This window comes from Chionomys nivalis, chromosome 4 (genome assembly GCF_950005125.1).
Source record: "Chionomys nivalis chromosome 4, mChiNiv1.1, whole genome shotgun sequence".
NCBI lineage: Eukaryota > Metazoa > Chordata > Mammalia > Rodentia > Cricetidae > Chionomys > Chionomys nivalis.
The window spans coordinates 20,833,037-20,847,603 of NC_080089.1; positions in this window are offsets into that span (position 1 = coordinate 20,833,037).

A 14,567-nucleotide genomic window follows, 5' to 3' on the forward strand; every position below is an offset into this window, starting at 1 on the left:
TATAACTTCGTCTCCAAGGATACTGACACCACTGGGCTTCATGGACACCTGAATTCACACGCAGATACAAGGACAAGTGATTGTAAGAAATAATAGCTATTTTAAAAATATTTTTAATAAAAAAAAAACTGCTTATGGGTGTTTTGTCTATGTATGATGTGTGTGTGGCAATTGCGTAGTTGTTGCTTGTAGAGGCCAGAAGAGGGCATCATATCCCCTGGAACTGGAGTTACCAGATGGCTGGGAGCCACCACGTGGCTGCTTAGAACTGAACCAAGGTCCTCTATAAGAACAGCCAGAGTTCTTAAGCAACGAACCATCTCTCTAGCACCTTACATTTATTCTTTTTGTTGATGTTGTTGTTGTTTTGCTGTTGTTTTTTGGTTTGGTTTTTCAAGACAAGGTTTCACAGTGTATCCTTATCTTTCCTGGAACTTGCTCTGTAGACCAGCCTAGCCTCAAACTCACAGAAGTCTGCCTGCCTCTGCCTCTGGAGTGCTGGGATTAAAGGAGTGAGCCACCACCGTCCAGCTACATTTATTCTTTTAGTGTGTGAATTTGCCAATGTGTGTGTGTGAAGGGGCGGGGCGGTCCCAGAGGTGGAACTCAGATCCCCAGGTTCGGCAGCTAAGCCAGCTTTGCTTCCTTCAGCTTGGCTGTCCTTGGGTCCTCTGGCTGCCAGACTGCAGTACTGCTGCCCCCTGGTGTCTGACTTTGTTACTGTTTCTAGTCAATTTTTTGAATCCTGGAAAATTTCAATCTGTCAACTGCCACAGACACCTCTGCCTCTGTGTCTCCTTTTCAGTACAAACTATGGTTTTGAGCAGGACCTCTGCACGTGCCAGGCAGATGTCTTACCACTCAGTAGTATCTTCAGTCTTTTTTTTTTTTGATACAGTATCTCATGAAGCCCAGGATGGCTTCTGACTCAGTATGTAGCTGAAAATAACCATCTGATGCTCCTGCTTCTGTCACCCTAGCAGTGGGACAGCAAGCGGGCCTGTAACACCACGCTGCATTTACATGATGCTGGGGTTAAAACGGGGCTCTGTGTATGCTGGACCAGTTCTCTGAGCACATCACCCTCCTTTTTTTATTTCTTTAAAATTTAATTTTATTATTTCTTAAGGGTTTTTTATTTTATTTATTTATTTATTTATTTAGTGTTCTGCCTGCATGTATGCCTGCAGGCCATTACAGATGGTTATGAGCCACCATGTAGTTGCTGGGAATTGAACTCATGACCTTTGAAAGAGCAGGCAAAGCGCTTAACCACTGAGCCATCACTCCAGCCCCAAGGTTATATATTTAAAATTACATGGCCAGGCAATGGTGGTGCACACCTTTAATCCCAGCATGCAAGAGACAGAAACAGGCATATCTTTGTGAGTTCAAAGCCAGCCTGGTCTGCAGGTTGAGTTCCAAAGCTACACAGAGAAACCCTGTCTCAAAAAAAAAAATATGTATGCATTTGTGTATACAGAGGCCATAAAGGGTGTAGGATGCCCTGGAGCTGGAGTTACAGGTGATTGGGAGCCAACTGATGTGGGTGCTTGGAACTAATCACAGGTCCTCTGCAGAAGCAGACCTCACTCACAAGCACTGAGCCATCACTCCGGCATACCTACCCCCAATTTTTAAAACATTTTGAGACCAGGCTGGCCTCAGACTCACAGAGATCTACCTGCCTCTGCCTCCTGAACCCTAAATTAAAGGTGTGTACCAATGTCCCAGACCTTTAATTATTTTTTATAGCCAAGGTGGCCTGAAATTTACTAAGTAGCCCAGATTGGCCTTGAATTTACGTTCCTAGTTCAAGCTCCCTGGTGGATGAGTACAGGCACGCTCCATCACATCTGGCTTTAGATACAATTTCCTAAGAATGGCTGTGGGAGCTAATGATATGGCTCAGGGTTAGGTGCAGCACTCCCTGCTCTTGCAGAGTACCCAGGTTTGGTTCTCAGCACCTACATGTCAGCTCACAATCATCAGTAACTCCAGCTCCAGGGCATCTGATGCCTTCTGCCACATTCCTCTAGAACCAGGTAGGTACATGGTGCACATACATGCATGTATATAAAATAACATACATAAATCATATAGAATATATATATACACACAAATGTTTAAAACAATGGCTCGAGGAAAAACGAAACAATGGCTGAAGCTGTCATTCAGTTGGTTCATGCTTGCCTAGCAAGAACGGGTTTGATCCCAGCATATCAGGCTACCTGTAGAAACCCTGTCTCAAACAAACAAAGAGTGCTTGATGCTTTTACAGAGGACCCAAGTTAGGTTTCCAGCACCCAAATATTTGGAACTCCAGCTCCAGAGGCTCTGACACCCTTTCCTGGCTTCCAGGAGAACACTATGCTTGCGGTGCCACACACAGCACAGGTACAGTTTGGATTTTTTATTGTTTTGATATTTTTGTTTCTCTATGTATCCCTGATTGTCCTGGAACTCACTCTGTAGACTTAGCTTTTGTAGATCAGGCTGGTCTTGAACTCAAAGAGATCTGCTTCCTCTGCCTCTCACACTAAGGGGTGTGACACTGTCTTAAGCGCATAAACAGAGGGAAGGAGACAGTAGCAGACAAGAGGCCCAGGTCTGAGTCCATCTTCATCACTGAAAAGAGAAACAGAGTAAGGTCATTAGGTCCCTCGCCATTATTTAGTGGTGAGGAGATGCTAGGAGTGAGGAAGAAAGCTCCAGCAATCATCTAGGCGTCTGGGAAACATAGGTGGCTTGGAAGAAGGAATGCTAGAAGGACTGCATGTCTCTTGTGTGTGCCCAGGTCACAACAAGCAGAATGCCCAGGAGCAGAGGGACACGGGGCAGGCTGGGTGTGGCGCTGAGGGCAATGGTGAGAATCAGAGAGCCATCCATATGGGAATTCTAAGGTGTCTACTGTCCGGCTCCTTTTCTCAAATGTGGGGATGGAAGCCAAGGGCTCCATTAGATTAACCGCTTTGGCATTTGTGACTCTGCTGCGGGAAGAGACTTCAGCTGGGCAGTGGTAGTCACATCTTTAGTCCCAGCCCTCGGGAGGAGTCTCCATGTAGGCCAACCTGGTCTGCAGAACTAGTTTTAGGACAGCCAAAACTACACAGGAAAACACTATCTTTAAACAAACAAAGAAAGAAACTTCAGGACTGCTTTGTTTATGATGAAGGCAAATTGGAGAGTTTTATCAGAATGTTTTTAGTTTTATCTATTTTTTAAATTTTTTCTAGACAAGGATTCTCTGTGTAGTCCTGGCTATCCTGGAATTCACTCTATAGAACAGGTTGAACTTGAAAACAAATCCATCCCTCTTCTGCATACAAGAAATGCATCTCAACCTCAAAGACAGACATCAACTCAGAGTAAAAGGTTGGGAAAAAATATACCAATCAATTGGACCTAAGAAACAAGTGGGAGTAGCTATCCTAGTATCTTCTCTGCACCTCATGGAACCTTCTCAAAAACTGACCACATACTCGGTAACAAAACAAACCTCAAAAAATACAAAAAAATTGGAATAACCCAATGTACCTTATCAGATCACCATGCTTTAAAACCAGAAGTCAACATCAATACCAATTCCAGAAAACCCACAAACACATGGAAATTACACAATGCTCACCTGAATCATCAATGGGTCAAGGAAGAAATAAAGGGGGAAATTAAAGACTTCCTAAAATTCAATGACCACACAACATACCCAAATTTATGGGACAAAATGAAAGCAGTGTTAAGAGGCAAGTTCATAGCACTAAATACCTACACGAAGAAGCTGGAAAAATCCCACACTAGTGAATTAACAGAACATTTGAAAACTTTAAAACAAAAACAAGCAAACTCACCTAAGAGAACTATGCAGCAGGAAACAATCAAATTGAGAGCTGAAATCAACAAAATAGAAACAACAAAAACAATACAAAGAATCAATGAGACAAAAGTTGGTTCTTCAAGAAAATCAACAAAACAGACAAAGCTTTATCCAAACCAACCAAAAGACAGAGAAAGAATACCCAAATTAACAAAATCAGAAATGAAAAGGGGGGCATAACAACAGACACGGAGAAAATACAGAGGATCATCAGGTCATATTTTGAAAACCTGTACTCTACAAAATTGGAAAACTTAAAGGAAATGGACAACTTTCTGGATAAATATCACTTACCAACATTAAATCAAGACCAGATAAGCAAATTAAATAGGCCTATAACTGCTAAAGAAATAGAAACAGTCATCAAAAGTCTCCCAACCAAAAAAGGCCCAGGACCAGATGGTTTCAGCTCAGAATTCTACAAGACTTTCAAAGAAGAACTAATACCAATACTCTTCAAATTATTCCACACAATAGAAACAGAGGGAACATTGCCAAACTCTTTTTATGAGGCTACAATTACTCTGTTACCCAAACCACAGAAAGACAATACTAAGGAAGAGAATTACAGACCAGTCTCGCTCATGAACATTGATGCAAAAATGCTAAATAAAATACTAACAAATCGAATCCAAGAACACATCAGAACCATCATCCACCATGACCAAGTTGGCTTCATCCCACAGATACAGGGATGGTTCAACATACGAAAATCTGTCAGCGTAATCCACCATATAAACAAGCTGAAAAATTAAAAACCACATGCTCATCTCATTAGATGCCAAAAAAGCATTTGACAAAATACAACATCCCTTCATGATAAAGGTCTTGGAGAGAGCAAGGATACAAGGAACATACCTAGACATAATTAAGGCAATATACAGCAGCCAGCAGCCAACATCAAACTAAATGGAGAGAAACTCCCAGAGATTCTACTGAAATCAGGAACAAGACAAGGTTGTCCACTCTCTCCATATCTATCCAATATAGTTCTTGAGGCCCTAGCTAGAGCAATAACACATCAAAGGGAGATCAAGGGGATACAAATTGGAAAAGAAGAAGACAAACTCTCACTGTTTGCTGATGATATGATAGTTTAAATGATCTCAAAAATTCTACCAAGGAACTTCTACAACTCAAACACTTTCAGTAATGTAGCAGGATACAAGATTAACTAAAAAAAAAAAATCAGTATCCCTCCTGTACACAGATGATAAAAGGCTGGGGAAGAAAGAGAACCAACACCCTTCACAATAGCCACAAATAGCATAAAATATCTCGGAGTAACTCTAACCAAACAAGTGGAAGACTTGTATGACAAGAACTTTAAATCTTTGAAGAAAGAAATTGAAGAAGACACCAGAAAGTGGAAAGACCTCCCATGCTCTTGGGTAGGCAGAATTAACATAGTAAAAATGGCATTCTTACCAAAAGTAATCTACAGATTCAATGCAATGCCCATCAAAATCCCAGGAAAATTATCCAAAGACCTCGAAAGAACAGTACTCAACTTCATTTGGAGAAGAAAAAAAAAAAAAAACAAAAAAACAAAAACAAGGATAGCCAAAACAATCCTGTACAATAAAAGAACTTCTGGAGGCATCACAATCCCTGACTTCAAACTCTACTACAGAGCTACAGTACTGAAAACAGCCTGGTATTAGCATAAGAACAGAAAGGAAGGCCAATGGAACCTAATAGAAGACCCGGATATCAATCCACACATCTTCAAACACCTGATCTTTGATAAAGAAGCAAAAAATATCAAATGGAAAAAAGAAAGCATATTTAACAAGTGGTGCTGGCATAATTGGATATCAACATGCAGAAGAATGAAAATAGACCCTTATCTATCACCATGTACAAAATTCAAGTCCAAATGGATCAAAGACCTCAAAATAAAGCCAGCCACACTGAACCTGATAGAAGAGAAAGTGGGAAGTACACTTGAACGCATTGGCACAGGGAACCACTTTCTAAATATAACCCCAGTAGCACAGACACTGAGAGAAACAATTAATAAATGGGACTTTCTGAAACTGAAAAGCTTCTGTAAAGCAAAGGACATGGTTGTTGTAATATGTGCGGTAGGGCTGCGTCCCCGGCACCCGGCCGCCCGCATGGCTACCTTATGCCCCGAAATAATTACACGGAAACTGTATTCTTTTAATCACTGCCTGGCCCATTAGTTCCAGCCTCTTATTGGCTAGCTCTTACATATTGATCTAACCCATTTCTAATATTCTGTGTAGTACCACGAGCTGGCTTACCAGGAAAGATCTTAACCTGCATCTGTCTGGAGTGGGAGAATCATGGCGACTCCTGACTCGGCTTCTTTCTCCCAGCATTCTGTTCTGTCTACTCCGCCTACCTAATTTTCTGTCCTATTAAAGGGGCCAAGGCAGTTTCTTTATTACTTAACCAATGAAACAACAGATAGAAAGATGACCCACCTCCATCACATGGTCAACAAGACAAAACGACAGCTTACAGAATGGGAAAAGATCTTCACTAACCCCACATCAGATAGAGATCTGATCTTCAAAATATACAAAGAACTCAAGAAATTGGACACCAAAAGAACACATAATCCAATAAAAAAATGGAGTACAGACCTAAACAGAGAACTCTCAACAGAGGAATCTAAAATGGCTGAAAGACACTTAAGGAAATGTTCAACATCCTTAGCCATCAGAGAAATGCAAATCAAAACAACTCTGAGATTCCATCTTACACCTGTAAGAATGGCCAAGATCAAAAAAATTGATGACAATTTATGCTGGAGAGGTTGTGGGGAAAAGGGAACACTCCTGCATTGCTGGTGGGAATGCAAGCTGGTACAACCCCTTTGAATGTCAGTGTGGTGATTTCTCAGAAAATTAGGAAACAACCTTCCTCAAGACCCAGTAATACCACTTTTGGGTATATATCCAAAGGATGCTCTATTGTGCCACAAGGACATGTGCTCAACTATGTTCATAGCAGCTTTGTTTGTCATAGCCAGAACCTGGAAACAACCTAAATGCCCCTTGATCAAAGAATGGATAAGAAAAATGTGGTACATTTACACAATGGAGTACTATACAGCAGAAAACAATAATGACAGCTTGAATTTCACAGGAAAATGGATGGAGTTAGAAAACATTATTTTGAGTGAGGTAACCCAGACACAGAAAGACAATTATCACATGTACTCACTCATAGGTGGTTTTTAAACATAAAGCAAAGAAAACCAGCCTACAAACCACAATCCCAGAGAACTTAGACAACAATGTGGACATTAAGAGAAACTTACATAGATCTAATCTATATGGGAAGAAGAAAGTAGAAAAAGACAAGATCTCCTGAGTAAATTGGGAGCATGGAGACCTTGGGGGAGGATTGAAGGGGGGGAGGGGAGAGGCAGGGAGGGGAGCAGAGAAAAATGTAGAGCTCAATAAATATCAATAAAATAAAAAAATTTCAAAAAAAAAAAAAAGTTCAAAGGTGCTGGAGAACTGTGGTCTGCAATGCGGAAACGCTGGAACTTTGTCTAGCAGCACTGGTTGCCATGCGGTCCACGGCATAAGTCACGCTTGGCAAATAGGCAATCCGAGTAGTTGTCAGTGTGCATGATGCAGCACAGCTGGTGGCAGAAAGAAGTCACTCCTGGATGAAATGTTAAGGCCTACGCGGCAGCAGGAAGGTCCAGCCTCTCTGATGGACTGAACCCCAAACAGTCATATACAAGCATATTTGTTGAGCGTTACATAAAGCAGTGTCTCATACCAAGGTCCACAATCTAATTCTCATGTCTCACTAAAGGAGAGCGTCGCATCCCTCATGACTCTTGTCCTTTAGTTCGTAACATTTGTAATACTCAAGAATACAAGTTGTGACCGAAGTCAGGAGATAGATGGCTGCAATGCCCTTCTGCAAAACAATCACTGTCTCCCACAAGGATTCTTCAAGGTCAAAATACTTTTAGAAATAGTTTTTCAGCCAGGTGGAACACACCTTTAATCCCAGCACTCAGGAGGCAGAGGCAGGTGGATCTCTGTGAGTTCAAGGTCAGCCTGGTCTACAGAGCAAGTTCCAGGACAGGCTCCAAAGCTACTGAAAAACCCTGTCTCAAACAAAACAAAACAAAACAAAACAAAACAAAACAAAACAAAACAAAAAACCTAGCTGTTCGTTCTAATGCCATCTACCCTGGACACAACTGTTAAATTCCTACAAGCAGTGCTTTAAGTAAATCACTAAATAATCAATATACCAGTATCTACTAATCTGTCTTTTCACCTTGTTTTATTGTTCTCTCGCTTCGTGTCCATGGCACCTTAGGAGCCTATGCTGAAGAAATGTGTTAGTGCTCCTGGGGTAGGGACTGCATCCTGCTCCTGCGCTAGACTGCATCCTGCTCCTGCGCTAGACTGCATCCTGCTCCTGCGCTAGACTGCATCCTGCTCCTGGGGTAGGGACTGCATCCTGCTCCTGGGGTAGGGACTGCATTCTGCTCCTGCGCTAGACTGCATCCTGCTCCTGAGGTAGGGACTGCATCCTGCTCCTCTGGCTCTCTTTTCTACCTCTAGCCTTAATCCTCTTAAATAACTTTTGGCATTTTTCTGATACTGTTCCTGACTGGTTAGCATAAAAACAGAATTTCTCCATGGGGGTTGATGGTGGTGGTTCTCACCTTTAATCCCAGCACTTGGGAGGCAGAGACAGATGGATCTCTGTGAGCTCAAGACCAGCTTGGTCTACAAAGCAAGTATGATTATAGCCAGGACTGTCTTGAAAAGCAAAAAAACAAAACAATCCCCCCAGTATTTCTCATTAAAAATTTTGGCTATGCCCCCTTTCCAGTGGTCTATATTCTTTTTTATTTATTTATTTTGATTTTTCGAAACAGGGTTTGGCTGTAGTTTTAGAGCCTGTCCTGGAACTAGCTCCTGTAGACCAGGCTGACCTCAGACTCAAAGAGATCTGCCTGCCTCTGCTTCCTAAGTGCTGGGATTAAAGGTGTGCGCCACCACCGCCTGGCAAATTTCGTTTTATTTTATTTTATGGCTAGTATTAAGACAAGACTAATAGTTGCTCCACAATCTTTTTGTCTTCTGGCCACTCGTCCACTGTCCACAGTTTGTCACTAGCTGGGACTATCCCCAAAAGTCTGCTGTGCTGGTGTGGGCAGTTCCATCTATCACAGCATGATGACATCCTGGGATGAGCACCACAGGAAGGAGACAGGACAGAATCCCTCTACGGCCAGCTGGTTATCATGGTAGGTCTCTAGGAAATGGAGTTGCCGTGAGACAAAGTTACTCTCCAGACTACTCCGTGTGTCGGGGTCTTAGAGGCGGATCAGGGACTATCTGGATTCACACCTGGAGGACCCTAGGGGACATCAGGAGGCACAGCAGGAGCTGAGCTGGCATCCCCATTCCCAGGTTATTTTTTTTTTTTAATATTTATTATGTATATAGTATTCTGGGATGTATGCTTATGTGCCAGAACAGGGCACCAGATCTCATTATAGATGGTTGTGAGCTACCATGTGGTTGCTGGGAATTGAACTCTGGACCTCTGGAAGAGCAGCCAGTGATCTTAACCTCTGAGCCATCTCCCCAGCCCCTCCCAGGTTATTTTGATGGTCAGTTTAGAGGCTAATCTTGGCTCCCTCTTGTGGCCAGCCCACTTCTGGCTTGAGCTCACAGCAGCCTTGGCATGGGTGTGGTGTAGCCACAGCTTGATGTCTGCAACGTTAAATGCGAGGAGTGGGCATTTTTTGTGCAGTGTTATCTAAATCTTTCTTTCCTTCTTTCTTTCTTTCTTTCTTTCTTTCTTTATTTCTTTTTTTTTTTTTGATTTTCGAGACAGGGTTTCTCTGTGGTTTTGGAGCCTGTCCTGGAACTAGCTCTTGTAGACCAGGCTGGTCTCGAACTCACAGAGATCCACCTTCCTCTGCCTCCCAAGTGCTGGGATTAAAGGCGTGCGCCACCACCGCCCGGCCATCTAAATCTTTCAAAAGCCACCAGATGTGGGTGTGTTCATACTCTTGGAGGTCCCCCGAGTCCTTTGGAAAGTAGTTCATGGAGGTGGGGGCCAAGCACAATCTCATAATGTACCCTAGACAGTACAAGTGACAAGGGAGATCTGTTTCTTGGCAATGTTGGGCTGGTGCTGTTTGTTCTTTGATTTTTTTCAAGATAGGGTTTCTCCGTGTAGCCCTGGCTGTTCTGAAACGCACTACATAGAGCAGACTGTCCTGGAACTCACAGAGGTCTGCCTGCCTCTGCTTCGGGAGTGCTGCAACCAAAGGTGTATGCCAGCACCATCTGGCTCAGTGTTGTTTTTAAAGTCCGATTTATTCTTTCAACTTGGCATGAAGATGAAAGGTGGAGGGGCTGGAGAGATGGCTCAGAGGTTAAGAGCATTGCCTGCTCTTCGAAAGGTCCTGAGTTCAATTCCCAGCAACCACATGGTGGCTCACAACCATCTGTAATGAGGTCTGGTGCCCTCTTCTGGCCTGCAGACACACATGTAGACAGAATATTGTATACATAATAAATAAATATTTTTTTTAAAAAAAAGAAGATGAAAGGTGGATATCATGTGTGCACGTTCCAAGTTAATTCCTCAAACACCACAACCAGTAAGCATCAATATTCTCTGATAATGGAATGTCAGTCAAGTTTGAGGACAGGCTCCAAAAGCTACACAGAGAAACACTGTCTTGAAAACAAACAAACAAACAAAACAAACAAAAACAAAAACCCAAACTTTGTCGGGAAAAACCTGGAAAATCACAGTATTCCTAATAGAGAATTTACATTTGGCACTGTCCCTTTGGAAACTTAATTAAGATGTTTTAGGAGATGGAAATCAACTTGCTAAGGTGTAAATTGGAGAATGATAAAGAAGCCCTTGGCTAAGGGAAAGAAGTCAGTCTGCAGCGTGAGGCTGAGTGCTCCTACCGTTGGAAAGGCTAAAATCATCCTTAGAGTGCCTCTGTCCTCTTCCCACAGGCCTGCATGAACCCACACCCACTCCACCACAGGTAAGCTCTTCCAGATGGGTTGGTTCGTGAGCTTGCCAGACTAGGCAGGGAGCAGTCTTCAATGAAATTATTATCTGAGACAGGGTTTTTCAGTAGCTGTGGTGCCTGGAACTGACTCGCTTACTCTATAGACCAGGCTGGTTTCGAACTCACAGAGATCCACCTGCCTCTGCCTCCCAAGTGCTGGGTGGGATTAAAAGCATGCACCACCACTGCCAGGAGAGCTTCTATATTTAGTCACTCTTACTGGAGTTAGCATTCTGCCATGGTCGGTCACCTTACGTTTGTTCATTCTCCTAAAAGGTCAGGAAAGTAGTGAGCCCAGAGGAGAAACAAACAAATAAACAAAAACACAATAATGAAAAACCATCCAAAACCACCCAAACAAGCTGGGCAGTGGTGGCACACACCTTTTTCCCAACGTTTGGGAGACAGAAGCAGGCAGATATCTGTGAGTTTGAAGCCAGCATGGTCTACAGAGTGAGTTCCAGGACCTCCAGCACTACACAGAGAAACCCTGTCTCAAAAAACAAAACAAAACCAAAAGGCAAATCCCAAACAACAAGCATAGAAAAAAATCATCAAAGGATCCAGGCACATCCAGATGGGGGAGATGGCTCAGTCAGTGCATCAGTTTGGTTTCTATCCCTGTGATAAAAACATTAGCCGGAAGCAACTGGGGTGGTGAGGGTTTATTTGGTATACAGGTTACAGTCTGTGCTTTTGAGAGAAGCTAATGTAAGGAGCTCAACACAGGGTCCAGGAGGCAGGGGCTGAATCAGAGTGCAGGCTGGCAAGCTGCTCACTGGCTGGCTCCTTCCACTCGCCCAACTACCTCTCTCATGCAGCCCAGGACCACGCCTAGGGAAGGGGTGGCTAGGCCAACCAGAAACTGCATCACAAAGATACTCACAGGCCAATCTGATGGAGGGAACTCCTCAACTGAGGGCTCCTCCTCCCAGGTGACTGAGCTTGTGGGGTAAAGGGGGTGGCTGCCCTGCCTGAGAAAGTGAATTTGGTCCTTGGCTGCATGGTGGAAAGAGAGATCTGAGACCAACAAGCTACCTTGTGACTTCCACATGAACACATTATTTATTGTACTCTCAAGTGCACACACACATATATAAATACATGTAATATAAAAATTTCAAGGAAGACCTCTCTGAGTTCCAGCAGGGTAGTGGGAGAGCTCTTGCAATTGAAAGCAGTAACTGGGGTGTAGCTGTTCATGAAGGCAGACTAGGGGGACCAAAAGGCAAAAGGAAGGGCATGTATAGTCATTGTCACCAGTGAGGAGTGTGAGAAAAAAGAGGGATAGCCTGGCGGCAGGGAAAGTTGTTAGGGGCCAGAGGGAAAGGATGGCACATGGGGACTGTTGTATCCATGACCGGAGGAGATGATGCAGGCAGGACGGTGGCAAAGGGCACCTAGGTTTCTCAGCATTTAGAGTGACCAAGGGGATGGCGTGAGCAAGGAGAGTGAAGGGAGCAGCTCACCACAGTGGCCAGCGCCTTGTACACAGCAGCTCACAGGTAGGTGGCCCGGGCCCGACAAGGTGCACTTTTTCTGAGAATGGCTCTTTTTGTATGGTATACATCGGTTCACATGTTCCACTTTGCACTTGGAGGCCAGAGGTCCATGTCTGTTTGGTGTCGTCACCATTTCTCTGGTCTGTCTCACTAGTCCTAGAGCTAGCTAATTCAGCTAGGTGGCTTGGCTAATGAGCCCCAAGGGCTCTTCTGTCTCTACTTCCCCAGGCTTGGTTTACAGGGGGCACTATCACTGCTCATTTTTTTAAAATATTGTTTATTATGTATACAATATTCTGTCTGTATGACTGAAGGCCAGAAGAGGGCGCCAGACCTCTTTACAGATGGTTGTGAGCCACCATGTGGTTGCTGGGAATTGAACTCAGGACCTTTGGAAGAGCAGGCAATGCTCTTAACCTCTGAGCCATCTCTCCAGCCCACTGCTCATTTTTTTAAAAAATATTTATTTATTTATTTATTTATTTATTTTTTTGGTTTTTCGAGACAGGGTTTCTCTGTGGTTTTGGAGCCTGTCCTGGAGCTAGCTCTTGTAGACCAGGCTGGTCTCGAACTCACAGAGATCCACCTGCCTCTGCCTCCCAAGTGCTGGGATTAAAGGCGTGCGCCACCACCGCCCGGCTAAAATATTTATTTATTATGTATATAATATTCTGTCTGTGTGTATGCCTGCAGGCCAGAAGAGGGCACCAGACCCCATTACAGATGGTTGTGAGCCACCATGTGGTTGTCGGGAATTGAACTCAGGACCTTTGAAAGAGCAGGCAATGCTCTTAACTTCTGAGGCACCTCTCCAGCCCCACTGCTCAATTTTTTACATGCATGCAGCAGATAAGCAGCCCGAGTTCAAAGATGGAAGGAGAAAGTGCACTCTGTGAAGGTCTTTGAACTTTATACATTGTGTGGCTACACACACACGAGAGAGAGAGAGAGAGAGAGAGAGAGAGAGAGAGAGAGAGAGAGAGAGAGAGAGAGAGAGAGGCACTGAGAAAGACTGAGAGAAAATACTAATTCAGTAATACTGTCACAGCAAGGTGGTGGTGGCGCACACCTTTAATCCCAGCACTTGGGTGGCAGAGGCAGGTGGATCTCTGTAAATTCGAGGCCAGCCTGGCCTACCAAATGAGTTCCAGGACAGGCTGCAAAGTTACAGAGAAATCCTAACAAACAAATAAAATCTGCCCAGTGAGGCTGAGAATGTGGCTCAGAAATTAAAAGCACTTGCTGCCCTTGCAAAGGCCAAAGTCTGATTCTCAGCATCCACATAAAGGCTCACAACCATCTGAAACTCCAGTTCCAGAGATTCAACACCCTCTTCTGACCTCCTAGGGCACCAGGGATGCCCAGCCATTCGTGCAATCAGAATAACCGTACACATTAAAAATAAGCCTCAGGGGCCAGGCGGTGGTGGCACACGCCTTTAATCCCAGCACTCGGGAGGCAGAGGCAGGCGGATCTCTGTGAGTTCGAGGCCAGCCTGGTCTACAAGAGCTAGTTCCAGGACAGGCTCCAAAACCACAGAGAAACCCTGTCTCGAAAAGCCAAAAAAAAAACAAAAAAAAAAACAAAAAAAAAAAACAAACAAAAAACAAAAGCAAAAAGCCTCAGGAAAGCCTTACTAGCTACCACTTGGTGGCGCTGTCAGAACAGGCATGTCATTTTAGACAACCCGTGGTTCCCTTCTGTGTCAGAAGCATTTTAGGTGTGTCTGGTTAAGATCTCAAACCACCTACAAATTGGCTTATTTATAAGTTTTCCATTAATTTCAGCCTTTGGGTGAGACATATCTAAAAATCGAGTTAAAACAAAACCGGACACCAACTCATGTTAACTATTATTTATTGGTATGATGACAAAATAAATTCCTATAGATACACAACGGATATGGAGAAGGGGCAAGGGTGTTTTCAGTTTTGTTCTTTCACATCCTGTCTGGAGTTTGACTTTTTTGTGCTTGGTACTGGGGTCAGACCCAGGGCCTCCTGATGCTAAGTAAGCACCCAACACCGAGGCAATCTATTAACCCTCAGTAGCCTGAAGTCATGGCCTTGTCTGTAATCCTGCTACTTTATTCTTTTTTTTTTTGTTTGTTTTTTTGAGACAGGGT